The 20,764-nt window shown below is 41.6% G+C and overlaps 1 long non-coding RNA gene across 1 annotated transcript in view; it reads left to right on the top strand.

The window, feature by feature from the left end:
• Positions 1-15,894, top strand: part of LOC138250424 (uncharacterized) — a 92,993-nt gene extending 77,099 nt beyond the window's left edge. Inside the window, exon 3 of the long non-coding RNA XR_011194963.1 lies at positions 13,509-15,894. This is a non-coding gene — a long non-coding RNA (uncharacterized lncRNA). The remainder of the gene's footprint in view (positions 1-13,508) is intronic.
• Positions 15,895-20,764: the final 4,870 nt, after the last annotated feature.

Raw genomic sequence — 20,764 nt, 5'->3', positions numbered from 1 at the left:
ACCACTGCCCTCTCGTATGACTCATGCAGATGAGTGTGGAAAATCCCAGTCTATTGAGGTGGTCCAGTTCCCTACAGGGGATAGACTTTACAGTGGATCACAGACCTGGATGTGCCCACACCAATGCAGATAGACGTTCAGAATTCTTCTGTTTAGCTGATGAGGACTACTATGGTGTAGGTTAGCAACCTATCATCTTTCCTCTGAGGGGGATGTGTGAGAAAGTCATCCTTTTTGCCCTGATCACCCCCATTTTTTCACTGATACTGGTGGTTACTGACTCTGACTGTGACCTTGGCTCTGTCAAGCAAGTCAACCCTAAGGTCTGAGCAAGTGCCTAAATGGTAGGGTGCCTTTAAACTATAAGTATGGACTTGATGAATGATGTTTTATGAGCCCTGGTAAGGGAGAATCTGCTAATCTAATTTTTCACGATTGGAGTACATTAGTTCCGTAGGCTAACATGGGAAGGCTTTATTTAAAACTAATAAAGTTAAACTTTCGATTGGAGTGAGCTAAAAACATGCTTCAAAGTGTCAAGTTATTAGTCAAGAGAAATCGAACAACCTGGCAATGTCTGGTTTATCATAGCTATTACAGGAAAGTGTTTTAGAACTCTTTCCTCAAGTTGTCAACAGTCTCTCTTGATTGGTCAGTCTTTGACAGGCTGGCCAGGCTGCCTTGATGAGGTGTGAAACGGCATGGGCTGAGACAAAGGGACTATCTGGTGGGAAGAGAACTGCAGCAGCAGATGCCAGAGCATGAAGGGGGCTGGGTGGTCAAACTGGTCTTCAATGGGGGAAAGACAATTGGAACAGAAACTAGACCTTCCCCATTTCCTCCACCCCCAGCCAGATAGGAGCCCTTGTAATTGGGTAAGGAAAGGTGCTGGAAGGGGAGTATAGGGAAAAGATAACTATACATATGGGTGAGCTTAACCAGACCTGAACCGCCAGGAGAGGTTTTCTCTTTCTTGCCTTTTAGGGAAACAGTGCTTTCTGGGATAGAAATGTGCCACTCTTCCATTGGTCAGGGGTGACCCATAGTTTTCCCACCCAGAAATGCAGAAAAAGGACTGCCCAACTGAACCCCTAGTCTGCACCAAGAAGGACTGCACTCTAAAGGACTGCACCTACTACACATTTTGGACTTTACACAAAGAGGACTTTGACTTGCTTCAAAAGATCCAGGAGTGGACTCCCTGTAACCAACAGGTACAAAGGCACTACGAAGAGTCCTCTGCATCAACTCCTGTAAGAATAGCCCAGCTGACCAGGTTCCAGTGGACGTTTAAGGATTTGACTAGGTGTATTGTGGGAAGTGTAGTTCCAACTCTCCAAGGAGAAACTCAGAACTTCTGGAACCTCGGCTGGTGTTCTGGATCTTTCAAGCCCACACAAGGACCTTCTAGAAGAAGATCCAGATGTTTGGAGACATTTCAAGCATTTCTGTAAAAAGTCCATAAGGTGGCTGACTCATCATCAAGAACTAAGCCGGCGACATTGAACCGCGACCCGGCCTGAATTTCAGGTGTATCCCACTGAATCTTCTGAGCTCTTTGCCGTCAATGACGAGAATCAAGACCTCCAGGATTTCACTGAGGCCTTGTGCTGAGGCAATCTGCCATCATCAAGCTGCAAGCCAGCCTGCTGGGGAGCCTTGCTCAATGTTGAGGTAAAGAGAAACAGAAATTAGACTTAGGGCCTGACTCAGAGTTTGACGGATGGTGTTACTACATCACAAACGTGATGCATGTCCTTTCCTCTGTATTACAATCCCTTTATATTCTACGGGAATCATAATTCAGCAGATAGAATATCTGTTACGTTTGTGATGGAGTAACCTGTCCGCCAAACTTTAAATCAGGCCCTAAGTGCGAGGGTACAATTTTAACTAAGGATTAACACTCAGTGTATCCGACTTGGGATCCATAGCAGTCAGCATCATACTTTGACTTTGACTTGGTGCAGTGTGACCAGTAAGCCACGTTTGGCGCTTTTTGATTTTAGGTACGAGAAAGCAATTTGTTTTATTTATTCTTTAAAAAATTCATGTCTCTGGTTCTCTAAATAGGATTTTTGTCGATTTGGTGCCATTTTAAAGATACAAATATTTTCTATTTTTATTAATTTGTGTTGGATTTTTATTGTGTGTTATGTTTTACTTATTGACTTTTTTTATATTTATGGCCTAATTACGACTTTGGCGGAGGGGATTGCCGCCGTATTACGAGTTCCATAGGATATAATGGACTCGTAAAATGCCTTACACATGTTTCCTAAGTTAAACCTAACTGCTTGTGGACAAAGCTACCAATAGATAAGCAGAGATTAATTTAGTGAGAGCTTGACTTGACTTTATTTATGATTTTGGCCTTAATACTAAGTGTAGGTAACTACCTGCCTTTAATAATAAACTACCTTCCAACAATGGTCATCCGTCTGTTGTGGTATGGTTCTATTGCATAGCATTAGTGAGCCATGGGAATCTACAGGAAACGTTCATTGTGGTAAACTTGCTTCAGGACATAAGGTGGCTTCAATGAAATGTGGGCCCCATCTATAGGGCCCAGAACATGTTGAATTCCTCCTAAGCCATATAATTTGCCTTTAACTTTGTTGTGTGTAGAATTATCTTCATGAAGATGGAAGAAGTCATTCATATGTCTGAGCATACCACTGAAAATTTAGGTAAGACAGTTGGCTGCAACATCCCATTGGAGCCACTCCATGTGAGAAAATCATCCTTTTGACCCTGATCATCCACATTTTTGATTTTTATTGGTGGTTACTGACTCTAACTGTGCCTTGTGCACTGCCAACCAGTACCAGGGCCAGTTCTCTGATTAAATAGTATCAGCAAATTAGGCATAATTATAGTTGGCTTTGACAACCTATCTATAAGTCCCTAGCATATGCTAGGGCATGTAGATTTATGGTCCCCAGTGGAGTTAAGGCACCGATAGATGCACTGCTGTGGTGCCTGGTGTCATTTTAAAGGCAGGCCTTCCTTGCTGGCTGCTTATAAATTAATATTAACCCCATATTTGTCTTTGGAATCAAAAGTACTTAATCTACCTTATTTTGACACGTAAGTCACCCCTAAGGGATGCTCGAGGTTCCCCAAGAGTTGGATGCAGTGCAAATATAAACAGTGACATTATGAAAGATGTCTCAAAGTCCTGGTGAAAGAAAAACTACCAAATCTATTTTCCTCAATATAGTACATCAGTTCCATAGGCTAACATAGGGAGGCTTTGTTTTTAAAATAATAAAGTCTCAGTTCTACTAGGAAAGAGCTAAATATGTCATGTTTGCTATCAATGTAATAGTTAGAATAAATCCAACAACTTTCCAATGTTTAGATTTATCATACATGTTATAGGAAAAGGGTTTTAGAACTTTGTTTGAAACTTACCAAAACCAGCCCTTTAGTGCCCTTTCCTGACTGGTCAGTCTCTGACAGCCTGAGCCAAGTTACCTTAATGAGGTGTGAAGTTGTCTGGGCAGAAACAAACGAATCGTCTGGTGGGAGGATAACTGCTGTGGCAGATGGCAGAGCAGTAAGGGTAGCCAAATTAGTTTTCAAAGAAGGGAACGCCTTTTGGCGGAAGAACCCAGACCTCTCCCATTTCCTGCTTCCCCAGCCTGATGTGCGCCCCAGTATTTACATTAGAAGAAGGGCTGAAGGGGTGTGTTAGGGAAACATAGCCACACCAGTGGGTGGACTCAGCCAGATGTAACCTCCAAGGAGAGATTTTCTCTATTCTTGATTTTTGAGGAATGTTGCTTTCTGGGATTGTTTTCAACCACACTTCACTGTAAGTGATCACCCCAGAGGGTGATACCCTGCACCCCATTGGTCAGAAGTGCCCCCCTGCTTTCCTACCTGGGAGAAAGGATATATATGGAAGGGCTGCCCAGCAACTCAGATTCCTGCTGGAAAAAGATCAGAAGAAGGACTGCCTAGCTCAACCCCTGGTTTGCACCTGAAGGACTGCACCGTCAAGGACCACACAAGCTGCACACTCAGGGCTTCACCATAAAGAAGATTTTGCCTTACTTGTAAGGCTCCAGGAGTAGACTCCCTGTGAGCAACAGGTACAAAGAAATTACCAAGAGTGTCCTGATTCAAGTCCTGCAAGAAGAACCCAGCTGACCAGCATCCAGTGGTCTTTTTAGGATTCTGACCAGGTGCATCCTGGGAATTGTAGTCACAACTCCCAAGCAGCATGTCAGGAAGAAGATCCAGAAGTTTGAAGAAGTTTGGAGCAACTTTGGAAAAATGTTCCATAAAGTGACTCACTCGTCAACAAGAGTCAAGCCATCATTGTCGAACTGCGACCCAGCCTGAATTTCAGGTTTGCCCTGCTGAAGCTGTGAAGCTTTTCCCCATTGAGGAGACTTCCAGGAGTTGACTGAGGCCTCCGGTGAGCCAAGTTACCTTCCAACAATGGTCATCCGTCTGTTGTGGTGCAGGCGGGTAGGAAGAGTGTTCCACGTTTTGGCAGCGAGGTGCGAGAATGATCTACCGCCAGTTGTAATTCTGCGGATGCGTGGGACTGTTGCCAGGGCATGGTCAGCTGAGCGGAGATGCCGGGTCGGGATGTAGAAGGAGAGTCATCTGTTGAGGCATTCTGGTCCGGTGTTGTGCAGTGCTTTGTGTGCGTGGGTGAGGAGTTTGAAGGCGATTCTCTTGTTGACTGGGAGCCAGTGTAGGATTTTCAGGTGGTCTGTGATGTGGCAGTGGTGGGGGATGTCCAGGAGGAGGCGTGCAGAGGTGTTCTGGATGCGTTGCAGCCTCTTCTGGAGTTTGGCAGTGGTTCCTGCGTAGAGGACAGATATCGCCATGTTACGATCACTTTATATCCTATGGAGGTCATAATACGGCAGATGGAATATCCTTCACATTTGTGATGGAGTATTCCATCTGCTGAGATCTAAATCAGGCCTACCTATTTAACAGAGGTGGATTTTCCCTAACACCATGGGCGTCTCAGTGTAAAAGCTGATTAGGGTACCTTTGGCATACAGGAGAGAGTTACTAAGAAGATCTGTTAAATTGTTACCTGACCAACATTGGTAGTGCCATATCATACAGTTCCTATTATGATAATAAGACTTTGTGTTTAGTGCTGCAGCACCACAGATTTTGGGAGACTGAGTCAACACCACACCGTATGGAAGCTGTCAGCCTGATTCCTAACCCACAGTGCCTCACCCTACCCTAGAAAGGAAAGGTGATTTGTGGCAACCTAAACTTCACAATGTGACCGCTCAGGGAAGTCATGGAAACAGATCATACACCTTTTGCTCAGTTACTCAGTGACTACCAGGTGCCAAGGCAGGACACAAGAAGGAAACTGGATTTCAATTCATTGATTCAATGAAGCAATTGCATTGTTGTATAAAAAGCATGAGCCATGATAATAAGGCAGATGATAATCATCAATACAGACAGTGTAAAGAAAATGAACAATGCCACAATTTCATAAGATTCTAGAGAGCCCTGAGATTCCTTCCTATTCCCTATGTCTTGGTATGAGAGAATAGTGGTGATAACCCTTCTGCCTATCCCAATCTAAGGGGGTAACACTGACCCCATCCCTGAATAGGTTAACAAGGGTCTACCTCTTGTCTTGATGGCAATGCACTCGGGCAGCTGTCTGTGGTTTGGTGTGCATTCCAGGACAGCCATGACTGGAATACCCTCTGCTCCCCTTAGGATTATGTGTTGCTTATATAATGACCCATACGGAGGTCGAAGAATAGGCCTGACATACTGATAAGTCTAGGAATTGGGGACTGACTCCTGAAATGGCAGTACAAATTAGTATATCACGTATCATACATGGCAGCCTTGAATAGGGCACAGAAGGCATGTTGTACAAATGACAGATAAAATGTACAACACCAACAACTCTCGGCCTCATAATGAGTTTGGAGGGACCTCCAAACTCATGGGCGAGGAAGTCACCACCATGGGGCTGATGTCCCCCCGAGCACATTACAGTGTTCCCGCCAGGCTGACCGTCTGCAAAGCACACAGTACGCATCTTGATGGTGCTGGGCAGGGGGCCCGCTGTACTGACTTCCCACCAGCCTTTTAATGGCAGGGTCCCCACCATGGAAAGTCTGGCAGAAAGTGGGGTTGTAATCAACCAGGTAGTGCTGAGTATAGCACCACTGTGGCTGGTTACAATTCTGGCAACCATTGACCCATCGGGAACTACGTTCCTGGCAAAGACAGCAGTGTCCCAGCAGGTCCGCCAACCTGAGTTGTAATGTAGTGGTCATTCCTCCAGAGTTGCAGCAGTATGACTGGGACTGCAAGGCTGGCAGTCCTAGGACCGCCTGCCTTGTAATCAGACCCTCCGTCTTCTTAGAAAGAATAAGCTGATTAAAATATAAAAACAACAAGCTAAATGCTGGCTGTGCTAAAAAACATGAAATTAATAAAATGCACATGGAGGTAAAGGATGCAGGCTACGACCCAGATGTTAAATAAGGATGCCCAACCTAGGCGATAAAGGGTTGCTACAAAAATAGCAGGGTTTCCCATCTGTAAAGAAGGGTTATTTTAACAGTAGGATTTTCAGGCTGCTAAAAGGCTAAACATGCCTACAGTCAGGCGGCACATGGTAGACTTTAAGACATGTTTTACAGTCCTGCTAGCACAGTAGGGGCTACACTCCACATGTGATATTTATCTGGCAGGTACTGCATTCGTTTACTACATCATAAAACTGGGACTTGGAGGCAAGTCAAATAAGTCAATCATGGGTAACTCAATATAATCAAGTTTAAAGGGGGAGCACAGGCCCTTTACACCTATTTTGCAAGGGTACAATGCACTGTGTTCTAAGTCTAGCAAAACAGATAGGTCAAAAATTGTGGGTGATATCACACAAGAGATTGTCATTACCTAAAGATCACAATTAAAATGTGCAATTTAAAAGGATTTAAGTTTACCCCTCTTTGAAGTGTGTATCTTTTGATTTTGAATTTTTTAGAATGTAACTAATGTGTGCATATGTAATTTTTCAAGATGTTGAGCAAACTTCAGGGAAAATGCAGAAGAGCCACTGGGTATTGGAAGGTAGAGAATCTTACACTGAGGAACTCTGTGGCACCCCTAAACCTATCAATTCCAACAAACCTAGGTATAACACTAAACAGCTCCATTCCTATTACGCTCTCACTCCCAACTGCACCGAAACACTAAAACATCTAAAACATACCCATTCCCAGAAACCTTCTAATATCCCCAAATCCCCACCATTCCTCTCAGTCTCTGACCCCAGAACCACCTTGTCCTACCACCCCAACATATCCTCAACCTACCCATCATGATAAAGTTTCCCAGACCACAATACCCCACCATTCCTGTCATTCGCCCTCTCCAAACCTGCCATCCTAAAACAATATTTAAAACCCAGCTCCAGACTAAGTCCTGAATTCCCAGATGACTATGAGCTACTGGTGGAAGAAGAGCTACCTGAGTAGTACATTGCTGATAATAATGGGAAGGGAAAATCAATGTCTGGAGATCGTTTTGACTGTGATAGAACATTATTTATTTTCGACTCACCTATAGACTTTTATTTTTTTAAATAATTTGATTTCTTTTGTCTCTTCCAATTGAGACATAGAGAACAATCATTTCTATTTTCCATTTGTATTTTTTATAATTAATTATATTTCAACTTTTTGTTTTTGCTGTTTACATGAAGCTATATGCTGCTTTAGAAATGTACACTCATTTTCCTTCTGTGACTAAATATTACAGTTTATTGCATCAGTTACACACAATTCAATTTACAGATTTTGACATTCACTGTATATTGTATTGTGACAGATGTATTTCAATACATTTCACATGTATGTTAAAGACTTGGTCTTGTGGTTGAGCGTGCCTACTATCAGTGTCATTCATACTGCTAGTGTTTGTGTGTGTGGCTACACTTAATACCAATATACTTTACTTGCCAATGTTGTACTATTTTATGATATTGTGGTTCACATACAGTCCATTCCATATGTTATTATCCTGATTCCTAGGTTAAGGATGTGAGTGTGTGTGTCCAGTCCTTGACATATGTTATAGTTTGAAAATAACATATCAGTACCTGGTCAGCATAAGTTTGTACTTGGGATGCATTGTTGTTTATTTGATCATGGAGTGTGTGATAAGTGGATAAAGTGAATAACTTGCTCACACCTGCACCTGCTCTTTTCTTCTTCTTACTTTACGAGGGGGAGGTGGCCGTTTTTATTAGGGGTCCACACTTATCTGATGTAAAATACTAGGCCTTGCCGGGTAATTTATTATGGGTTGGATGACATGAAATATGAGGTTTCATCATGACACTGTTTTTTCCTTTGTAGTGAAAACATGTGAATGACCAACCAAAATGTCAAGAATGTTTGCCTGAAGCTTAAAAAACTGTATATAAGGAAACCTGACTTTGCATTGAAACACAGTCTCCTGAGAACATACAAACCGTGCTGTTGTACTTCTAGGACGCTTGTCACTTGGTTGCAGCCAATAAATTCGATCTTTGACTTCACCTAGAAGACTCTGAGTTTCTGTGGTCTGAATCAGGAAAGTACCCGAGGTCTTTGGGTGTACCCTGGCACCGCTGGGTTACCGGATCAGTGCCATTTCTGAAAAACCCAGTACCTCAGTTGGCGCCCAAACGTGGGGCGATACCAGCGGTACTGGTCCAAGCCTGAGGTCCGTGGGGAGCTTCGTGAAAATTCTGGAGGAAGGCCGCCACTTCATCGACCCCTGCATGTCGACGTGGTCCGAAAGTCTTTGCTGCGAGGTTCCCCGCTTCCCGACGGCTACGAAGGACTGCTGCCCTGGCTATCGCCCTGATTTGGACCCTTGATGTTTGGTAGAGCGAAACGATAAGACGAGTCTTCTGGTGACGTCATCGATATTTTCAGTTAAGTATAAGTGGAGCGTCTCCCAGTCCTTAGTTGGAGACTTGGGGCCATATGTACGAACACTTTTTCCCATAGACACAGAATGGGTAAAAACCTTTGCTACATCTGGCCCTTGGTTTGGTCCTTAAGTTGGACATTTGGTTTGGTATCCCTTTGGGATCACTTTGATTTGGAACTTGCAAGTACCAAAGCCGAAGGACTCGTGTATTCACGAGACTGTCGTAAACGATAATCCTTTGAAGTTTGAAGCTAGACTAGTGAGCGAAGATGCCTGGTCTTAGCAGACTTGGAAATTTGTTTTGTCTTGGTTGTAAAAGGGACTCCCGGTTGGAGGACTCATGTCCGGTTCCTCCGATTGGAACTCCAACCTATGAACTATATGTGAAGCACGGAGTAGGCCCCATCACGTTTAATAAAGTATGGCTCCGCTATTCTTGGAAATAATTGAGAAAAGTTTTCTTTTTTTTCTTGTAAATATGACTTACAACTAGGATCTACAAACGGTTCTGTAAGTAAATTGCGACAGCGCTATTTATGAAAAATGGCTAAAGCGTGCTGTATTGTGTGTACTGAGGCCCGTATTTATACTTTTTTTGCGCCGCATTTGCGTCGTTTTTTTACGCAAAAACGGCGCAAACTTGCAAAATGTCATTGTATTTTGTAGGTTTGCGCCGTTTTGCGTCAAAAAGCGGCGCAAATGCGGCGCTAAAAAAAGTATAAATGCGGGCCTGAGTGTTTTCTGTTTATATCTGAAATGAGCTCAATGTGTGTTTGTGGGTCTTCTTGATGTTTACAGTTTGTTAAGTAAAATGTTGGTTAATTAATATTAAGTAGAAACTTAGAAAAAATCCAGAAATGAACCATGTGATGTGCTAACATAGCTATATGTTGCTCTTTAATTTATAGAATGAGCAATTGTGCACATATACAAAACTGCTGTTAAATGCTTAATAAATTAGAAAACACATTCAATAGATATAAATAGGGCCCCCAAAAAAAAAACGAAATTATCTATTTTTGCAAAAAAAAAAAAAAAAATTACAGCATTTTTCTTAGATGCATTGTATTAGATGTTCACAGGCAAACTTTTCAGCTGCAGTATATTTGATAGGAATGTTCAATTCAGCCAGCACTTTCCCAGTTAAACACGGGTGGAATTTTGCATAACCTTCCTTTTAAATGAAAGTGGCGCAAAAATGTGACGCATTTCAAGTTAGGCTTATGCGCTTAGTCTTGTGAGTTAATGTATCCCAAATAATAGGCAAGGGATGCAGCTTGCTTTTATATGTGGAATTATCACCAAAAAAAAGAATAATTGTTTTTTTTTAAAAAAAAGAAAATTATTAATTATGGAAACATTATTTAAACTATAAGTGCCTTTCAAAATCGTTTTTTAATATTTATAAAGCTTAATACCTATACTATGACCTCCTAGCATTAAAATTTAATTTAAGTTGTGTTGCACCGCTAAAATGACATTTGTATGTGCAATTTTCCCTTGGCGCAGGAGCAAACAAGCTCATTTCTATAAAGTATAAAGTTAATATTTTCAATGGCTGACTCATGGATTGTGTAATAGACATTCTGGTAATGCATATTATGCAAGAAAATTGTAGGATATTGATTTTTTAATGCCTAAAATATCAAAGTCGATTTTGGGCAAAAGCACTGTTTAAACTGCATTTTCTTTCATTCAGAGTACTTTTTAAAGTGTCTCAGGCTTCAGTAAATGCATACATTTAGGTTTGATATATATTTGCAGGTTGTGCCTTCTTATGATTCAATGAGTCAATGTGCCAGTACAAAGGCTTGTTTTAATATCGAGGTTGAAGGTTCTAACTTCAGCTGGGCCTACTGAGACGTTCATTCATTCGAGGTTGATGAAATATGTACCATTGCATGGGATTGCAACAAGGATTTATTCTAACAACTGGTATGTGTGTTATTAAGGTTTGTGAATTATTGACAGTAAATGTAGTTTAATAATCTGGAAATAGAGATAATTTTTTTTAGCGCCTAAAAAGGATTTTTTTTTTTTTTTTAAATAGAGTGAATTATTGCAGGTTAGAAGGAAAACAGGAAGGCCTACTGTCTTTAACAGATTCAGAGTGGCAGAAGCTAGGAGAGCTACAGAGGCTGGCTCAAGTCACGCTCCTGAGATGCTATGTTTAGTTTTCCCATAAACAATGGAGGAGGCTGTCATGTTGACACTTGTGACCTTTTAACTTAGGGCCTTGTCTCTGTGAAATGCAGAATGACCCTACGGGCCTCTAAAAGTGGGATTTCTGGTTTCTCCAGAAGAACATCAATACAATTAAAGAACTTAATTCCAAAGGGAAAATATAAAAAAAGGGGTTTCTTCGAAAGTCCCAACATCATGTTAAATGCTCTGCAGAACTGATACATTTGTGTCTCCGCTCTAAAAAAATAAAATGATGCCTGCTAGTTGCTTTTATTTGACAGAAAACGAAGTGTTGCATTAAGTCTTAGACAGAAAATAAGATGCAGCCCTTTTCTAAAATTTTGAAGGCTACATGCCTTAATGAGAACGATTTACCAATTAAGACTTATTTTTCACAGTGGAAATTGTAGGTGCCAAATTAATATGGAGTGTCAGTGTAACAATTTTTACTTTTAGAAAGGTAAAACTAAGGTGGCTTGATGTTGCGAAGTAACTGACAAGAGGGTAACAGTTAAGTAATGGAAATTTATTTTCGTGTATTTGGTCCTATCATGAATTGTTCTTGCTGGTCCTGTATGTTAGAAGAGAAACAGTAAAGTTATATTTGACAGCAGATTTCCATTGCCTGGTGATCTACTGTCAAAAGGAGGGTAAGGATTTTAAACCTGACAAATTAAACAGGCCCAAATATTGGGTTTTGGGCTGCAGGTTTACAGTGCATAAAGTACATGACATGGTGTTGTGTGTCACCGCTTATTCACACATGCTATTGTTTTGTCTATGCTTTTTGTGCTTGATACACAGCAAGTATATCTGATGGCTTGACGTTTTGTGCGTTTTTATTATTTTTTATTTGTTTTTTTTGCATGTTTGTTGCTGCTTTTGATACTATTACAAGCTCCCCTGTGTTGTGAGGGGATGGTCATGACGATGCCCATCGCTACGCAACAGTTGGTTGAACTTGTTCTGGTTACTAAATTCCACAAGATAATGATATTTCATGCTGTGAACATAAAAGACAACACTTCACCAGTGCATGTCTATTTGGCTATAATGGTATTGAAGGAAAATAAAAAGAGATATACAGGATCAAAGTGTGTCACCTGCAGTTAGTCACGTTACTGCCCCTTCCCTTAAAGGAACAGGCAGCCCTACATTTATGTAGCCTTGATTGGACCTAAGGATGAAATTATAGATCTGTGACTCAAGGTGGCCTAATTTCTATATTACATTAGTTAATGATGTTCTGTTTCCTAAGTAGCATATGGCTTTCGTTCCTTAAAAGAAAACCAGGTTTTCATTTTTTCCTGAAGAAGGAACTGAAACATTATCTAGGAGTAACGTATATGGTGTAGTCGCCAACGGTAGAGTTAAAATTTGTGTAACTTTGGCCTTTGTGTATCACCCGTACTCTCGGTGTTGTGTCACATGCCTGACTATCACCCAAATAATTTTTTTGTTCTTCCTATAGATTTTTTCTTTTGTTACTTCCCCTGACCAATGTCGCATCATGCTTAGTTATTGAGATTTTAGCTATGTCCTAGTCCCATTTCTCTTTTTCAAATTCCTTTTACCAGTCAGACCTTTTTATTATTATTGATGTATTGTTCAGGTTCACATTTCCAGACTGCAGTGATGTACCAGGGACCCCCATGTTATGTATAATTCCCTTTGGTATGACCAGACTGGTTTTCAAGAATTTGCCTTAGGCCTGCTTCAATGTTTTCCAGCCTGACTGTCAGGGTAGCGATAGACTGGTTAACTGACTCAATATTATAGTAAGACAAGTTTTCCATCTCAATAGGAGATATCTTATGTTTACCTTTTTGAACATGACGAATTTTTAATGTCTATTTTAATTTGGTTTTCGGTTCCCTTCTGTTCCTGCTACTTTAATTTTTGGTGGGATCAGATGTGTCCTAATCATGCAAATATCAGGACCCTCTAGTTCTTGTCTTTTTGTTTGCACATTAGACTATTAGCCTGTGTATTGCATAGTGCACCTGATGCACAGTTTTTAAAGGAAGGTTTCTACATGTCCCTGATAATCGGTATCATGTGATTTCTCTATTGAGATGTTCTAAGGTAAGGAGGAACACCTAGACTTAATCATTGAGGAAAATATGTGTTTACCCCATTAGACAATGCCACTGTGTGAGGAAATCCATTCAGATAGAATTCTCATGTAGCTATAGATGGCAGAGAATAATGGAGAGAACCCAATTAAAGATGCTAGAGACCCTGTTTTGCCCTTCTGCCTTTGTCTTTGTATTTTATGCCCATGGTGTATGGCTACTCCTTTGAAGATTGCAGACCACCTGCTTGCAGTCCCCTTGTTAAAAACCATGAACTGTTTTTTTTTTACTAAATTTAAGGGAACTAACAACTGTGGCACATTTCCTAAGTCACTAGATTCTGCGGGTATCAAGTCATAATAACCTGCAGGACATTGATTTAAGCCTAATTCCCATCAGTGACAGCTACAGATGAAAGACGGACGTCTTGGCCCTACAGTCTCAGCACCCAGAAAGTAGCAAAGCTGGACAGCGATCGCCAGCGCATGGTATCGTACTTGCTCCATCAGACGGCGTTGGACATCACAAAACCAAAGTTTCAGTGTAAAGGAGCTAAAGAGAAGGATTCCTGTTGTTGATGGCAGAGCTGTTTTGAGGTTTCATTTCTCTACCTGTCATGTGCTGGTAACCTCTGACAGTGTGCAATCCCCTGAGCCCCTTGGCCTGAGTTTTGGCCACACACCCCCTTTTCTTTGCTCCAACGGAAGAAGGGCAGTGCACCGGAGATTTCAAGTTTGGAAAAAGGCACTATATTGTGGTGCCCATGAAAGAGCAGCTTGAGCGTCCTCTGACACTAAATAATGAGTGTTGGAGTCTGAAAGTGCTGCTGAGCTTGAGCTATTTCCCAATTAATGGTGCTTGGGTCTGCACAAGATGATTTGTGCCCTTGATCAATGAAGAGCACATTGTTTGTAGTGTCTGCCACAGAGGAGAGACACTGGTGCATTGCTTTAAGACATTGAGACTTTCGAGTGAGCTGTGGGTGTTTGCCAGGAGGGCACTCCAACTAAGCAGTACTTTTCTCACGAAGAGGCCTGAATTGAGAGGCCCATGCGAAAGAAAACAACAAAAGAAAATTTGATGGACAATAGAAGCCTTCCAGAGAGGCTTTTTGAACGGACTCTGGGCATAGTTGGTTTCACAAGAGGTTTCCGTGTGATTGTATAGACTAGGTGTTAGGAGACTGATTGTTTTGCTGGCATTGTTTTAAAGTACTATTCGGTTTAGTAAAAGCAGAATAAAGTCCATTTTCTGTGGAAAGAGTACCCCCTTTTCACCTTAGAGCATTGATGAGAGTCACCACTGTTCCACCTGAACATACAAAAATTACTGAAATGCAGAGGAGCCCTAAAAATGTTACTAGATAATTTTAGGATTTGCTTTTTGGTTAGGGTTGTGAAAAATTATTATTTCATTTGTAATAGTGGTCACTACTTTCTCCCGTTGTCTATATGTTCTCAATAACGTGTTTTCTAGTGTCTTTTAAACATGACGTTGTCATTTATGGGTGGGATTGTTTTTCTCTACTCAATTGACTTCTGCACCCACTTCCCAACCTATGTCTTTTCCTACTATTGTTTCTTTGCACTCTTTTCACCCTTTTCCTGAACATGAGCAGGTTAGAAGATCAGAATTCGTAAGCAATTCTTTTGTACAGCTTCTGCATCAACACTAGTTAGTAGTGAACATCACTAATTGTTGGGTGTGTGATCTTATGCCACCTACTGCAGATAGAGGTATTCCTTATTTTGTCCTGCCATAAGTGGCCTTTTGTGCTACTTCATGTTCGAGGAGACCTGTCCAGAGAGAGTTACCAAGTACTAGAATTTTGCTCCAGCAACATCTCCATGGCCTTATAAACATGGACCTGGACTCAGATTAGCATGAGAATAGGTTTATTGCCTATGTAAGGGCAAAAGGAGGGTTTGTGGTTCTAAAAATTCTGGACCCATGTAATTTACTTTGCCACAGCAGTACGATTTTAGTATCAAAAGACCGATAATGACTAGTACACTAAGCATGAGCATTTTCGCTCAATTCCAGCAGCGTTTTCACCTCGAAATCGCCATTTTCGTCCTGCACTCGTGGCTCCCATTTTATACATGGCAGCCATTTTTAAAAGTTGCCCTCACATAGGCTTATAATACAGTCCGATTTGATTCCAAGGACACGTACACCTTGATTGACTTTTCTCTGATCTGGGCAAGCTGGAACCATTGCCTCAGTCCAAACCTGTTTGGTCAGTCCCTCTCCCAGTAGCCGAATCAGATAGCATCAAGGCACACCAGGCCATAAAACCCTTATTATCGCTCACACACCCTGCCTAACTTGCTCACACCTGCACCTGCTCTTTTCTTCTTCTTACTTTACGAGGGGGAGGTGGCCGTTTTTATTAGGGGTCCACACTTATCTGATGTAAAATACTAGGCCTTGCCGGGTAATTTATTATGGGTTGGATGACATGAAATATGAGGTTTCATCATGACACTGTTTTTTCCTTTGTAGTGAAAACATGTGAATGACCAACCAAAATGTCAAGAATGTTTGCCTGAAGCTTAAAAAACTGTATATAAGGAAACCTGACTTTGCATTGAAACACAGTCTCCTGAGAACATACAAACCGTGCTGTTGTACTTCTAGGACGCTTGTCACTTGGTTGCAGCCAATAAATTCGATCTTTGACTTCACCTAGAAGACTCTGAGTTTCTGTGGTCTGAATCAGGAAAGTACCCGAGGTCTTTGGGTATACCCTGGCACCGCTGGGTTACCGGATCAGTACCGGTTCTGAAAAACCCAGTACCTCAATAGCATTACATTAAAGTTACCATTATACGCGTACCTTTACCACACATGCAGTTACCCTGCAAACCTTTATCACACATTGCTTTAAGAAAATATTTCCAAATCAATATAGTAAAATAAATAAAATGATGTTGACATAGGCACAAATACTAAAATACACCATATAGATTATTGCTAAAATTTTTATATAAAAAGTCTTTTGCATCCAGCATGTGTATAAAGCAGAACACAGCACAAATCAACATATCGCAACAGTATGCAAATGTTTTCAACATCAATATATTGCAACACAACGCAACATTGTCACACTACGTATTTTTATTTCAACATCAACATATCACAAAGCAATACAATGCAGCACATTGCAACTCATTGCAAATGTTTTCAACATAATCAAAACACAACTCAGGTATGAAAATAATACCATTTCCATTTCTACACAATGTGTCACTCTGTCCTTAACCAAGACTGTGGACATAATCTCATAGGAAGGTAAAAAACATGACAAAAATACTTGTAAAATAAATATACTTTTACTCATGTTTTGAACACATAAAAACAAAGAGTACAGCAGTTATTGTACCAGAAATTATGGCTACACCTTACAAAACGATTCCCCCCATTTTGTGATCAGTGGTACACTGCCACACTCACCAGTGACGACAGGAATATTACAGAGACAATACTTGAAACACCGCCGTATATATGTAAAGGTAGGTATAAATAAAAAAATTAGTATGTGTTAAACTTGAATAATATATATAAGAGAATTAAGTTTAATAACTTTCTGTTCTAGTGAATAAGGTCTAGTTTTATACATTTTATAAAATCAGCATCTAGTCTGGGAAGGCGCTGAACAATGACTGAGGAAGAAGGCAGCATTTATATTTTATCTCCGCCAACTGCCTAGTCAGGGAAGATGTTGAACAGTGGTCTGGAAGGGGAATCAAAATTACTATTCAAACTCCGCCAAGTGCCTTGTCAGGGAAGGTGCTGGACAGTAAGTGGGGGGACATATTTACTATTATAACTCTGCCAAGTATTTCCTTAGGGAAGGTTTTGACTAGTGACTGATGGGAAGGTTTACTTTAATAACCCTGTCAAGTGTTACTTCAGGGAAGGTGCCGGACAGTGATTGGGGACATATTTACTATTCTAACACTGCTAAGTGTTGGCTCAGGGAAGTCCGGACAGTGATTGGGAGGCAAATTAACTATTTTTTGCCTTTACATACCATAGGAAGGAAAGCAAAAAAAGTAAATCTATTATACATACTTAAACATATGTTTTTTTCCTCATTTAAGGCCTGATTACTAGTTTGGCGGTTAGACAGCCAGACCGCTGTGACGGCAGTCCCAAGAAGACCGCTGTGCCCGTGATCTCCAGACCTCTGTATTACGATGTATGCAGGCTGAAATGCCAACCGCCAAAACAAATGGCTATCTGCCAGCTGTGCAGCGGTGTGTAATCTTGGTGGTGTGAACTCCATCTCAGGCATGGCTGCGGGGAACTACTGAGTCCATTACAAAAACACAGTCAACTTGGCAGTCTCCTTGCAGTGGTTAGCTGACGGCAGTCGGAGGTTATGGTACGATTTCAGCAAAGCAACAGACAAGTACCCATTGGATGGGTTAAAAAATAACATAACTGACATCCATTGGCCAAGTGGACACACCTGCAAATCACTCTACAAAACACACCCCTTCACAGATCATCATCCTTTGCCTCTCTGCTGCAAGACAGAGACCAGAGCCTACTGTTTCGTTCATCATTGATAGATAAGGCACCACTTTTTTCACCATCCCATTTAACATCTTTCATATACTTTTATCTATTTACTCCCTATATTACTTCTTTTTTTAAGTAAGTCCCTGTTAACCACTTTAATTTAAATCTATGTTATGTAACAAAAATCTCTATTTTACTGAAGATGAATTGAGAGTCATGGTGGATGAAATCATAAGAGCAGAGACACAATTCTTTAGAGCTTACTTTCAGTAGGAAAATGGAAAATGGAAATGTAACCAAGGATAGTTGAAAGAGTAAATGCTGTAGGTACCACCTTGCTCAAAAAAGAGGATAATATGAAGAGGTGGAATGAACTAAGAGAGAAGGTGCATTCCCTGCCCTCCAGGCACCACATGGCCCATTACTGCTCTTTCACTTGGAGGAGAAGGTCTTGGCCATCCTGAACCCTGAGGGCTTGACAGAAATAGCTGGGGGGGGTGGAGTTTGGTAAGTTACAACACAAAAACTGTCTTCAAATCTTCAATGTCCATGATACTCACATTTCACCTCTTGCCGCTGTGTTGTTCATCTACTTTCCCAACATGCAATACCCAGAGTAGCAGAGATGTAAGATTGTCAATATGCATTGAGTACATAACATCACATGTTTCAATCCCCATTACATGTCATATGTTGGAATGGGGTCTGTAAGTGTTTCAATATCAAAAGATTATCCCAGGACCCATGGTATGTGTCAACATGTAAATGTATTGTCCAACCAAACTGCAGTATGGCAACAAATATCTAACACCAAACATTTGTCAAGTGTTGGAAAGTACAGAGAGTGGCATGACTACAACAACCAAGGACCCCATTTTAGTACCTCAAACTAATAGGCCTTTCTGTAATTGAGCACATACACCTGTATGTCATCTCTCAAATGATGTACCCCCCCGGGAGTTTAGCATTTATGTAGTGTGAGGAGCCAGCAAGTGACACAACTACAACTCCTCAAACCAACAGGATGTTCTGCACCTCTCCAAGTACACCTGTGTGCCATTTCTCAAATGATGTAACCTCCCCTGGGAGTTAAGCATTTGTGTAACGTAGGGAGTCAGCAAGTGACATGACTACAACTATCAGGTGGCCCTGTTTCGTTACCTCAAACCAACAGGCCTTTTTGCACTTGTTCAAATACTCATGTGTGTCGTCTGTCAAATTATGTTCACTCACATGGGAGTGATCAATCTACATATCATGCTTAATTCAGTGATTTGTCTGTCTATCTAACTTACTCTTGTCATGGTATCCCAAAATTGAACTATTGAAGACAGAAATAACACCTTACCAAGTCTGTACATCAAGTACTCCTAAGGAATTAAGCTGCTTCAACAGATTGATAGTGGGAGTTAACACATTGACTCAGCACAGCCTCATATTATGGCTACAGCTACTTATACAACAAAGTTGTATGTTCACCCTCTCTCACATAATTAGGCCTTGGAATGGTCAAATACACATTTCTCCTCTCCACTGTGTGGCTTAACTGTTTCTAAGATGTCATGTTCATTCCCTCATCTAAAGTGCAACTGATCAGCACATCTAATGAGCGCTTGAGTCTAATAGTTTCTGCATGCTTCATGCATGTCATAGCAACAACGTCAATACCATGGTAATACAGCATATTCATCAAACCTACCACTTATGATTGTCGAAAGTCTTTACTTACAGTGACACAAAAACTTTGGCTGTAGATTCCACATTTCAACCAATAACAATGTACTCTATTGCTCTATGGGTCGTGCTAACACATTACCTTGTCAGAGATTGTCCATCGACCAGACTTCCATTCCTCTTCACGATGAAGCTCTCAGTGATGGCAACACTTCTGGACACATGGACGTGGATGATGATCATAGTCCATCTGGGCAGCCTGGTTAGATGGCACAGTGAATCCCAACCTGTGTGCCTTTTACAGTTGCTCCCACCTTGTGCCCCTAGTGCTGGATCCTGAGATGCAAATCAACAATACTGCCACTGAGGGTCCAGGACCCAGATGGAGAGGGCACCCTCCTGTGCTAAGGGCTTAGGCTTGTGGGTGTAGGGTCCATGGAAGGGATGCTGTGGGACAGCAGATTGAGGCCACTGGGGCTACTCGAGACCAGGATACCATCATCCACGTCTTGGGGATCTATGATGAGTTTGATGGACCAGGTGTTAACCAAACTCTGGTAAATCAAGCAGCTGCAGAGGGACATGAACCAACATACAGAGACCCATAACTCCAACATGAGCACCCTAACAAGGGTGCTGAGGACTATCCTGAGGAAGATCCTGAGCAGGGCGTTTTTATACTACAATCTACCCCTTCCTTTGGGCAAACTATATCAAGCCCACATCTGTGGAAGACACAGGGAGGGAGGGAGGCACTCCCAGAGCTCCAGCTACTCTCAGACACCCCTGCCTCTACAGCTGCTGAACCACCCCACCCTCACAAGTGGGAACATCAATGTAAAAATCCAGGAGGTGCCAATGGCAAGACACACACCACTGCCAGTAAGAAACCTCATACTCAGGGGCAAATTTATACTCTGTTTGCGCTGAATGTGCGTCAAAAATGTTGACGCACATTCGTTGCAAACCGTGCACCATATTTAAACTGTGACGCCTGAGCCCACGAATGCCAGAATTCCACAGTGTACATCATTTTCCAGATGCGGGAAACTGCCTTGCGTTAATGACATGCAACGTAGGTGCTCCCGTCCTAAAAATGACTTAAACACCCATGTGCCCTATTTATCCAATCGCGCCAAAAATCCTGCACGGCTGGGAGGCGGAGGCGGAAAATGACGCACAGCCCGATTTGCATAAAAAAATAACACCTTGGTCAGGGCAGGCGTTAAAATGGGGCAAACACACCAGTACTTAATGAAAACACACAGAAGCAACAGCAGAGCTCCAAAAGGAAGACCTGGGGGTGCTTTTCATCCAGCATGCACACAGACGCAGAGCACAGGACCAACAAC

Source organism: Pleurodeles waltl, chromosome 8 (genome assembly GCF_031143425.1).
Source record: "Pleurodeles waltl isolate 20211129_DDA chromosome 8, aPleWal1.hap1.20221129, whole genome shotgun sequence".
Classification (NCBI taxonomy): Eukaryota; Metazoa; Chordata; class Amphibia; order Caudata; family Salamandridae; genus Pleurodeles; species Pleurodeles waltl.
The sequence above is the reverse complement of the archived record's forward strand: the minus strand, read 5'-3'. Positions and strand labels throughout refer to the sequence as shown.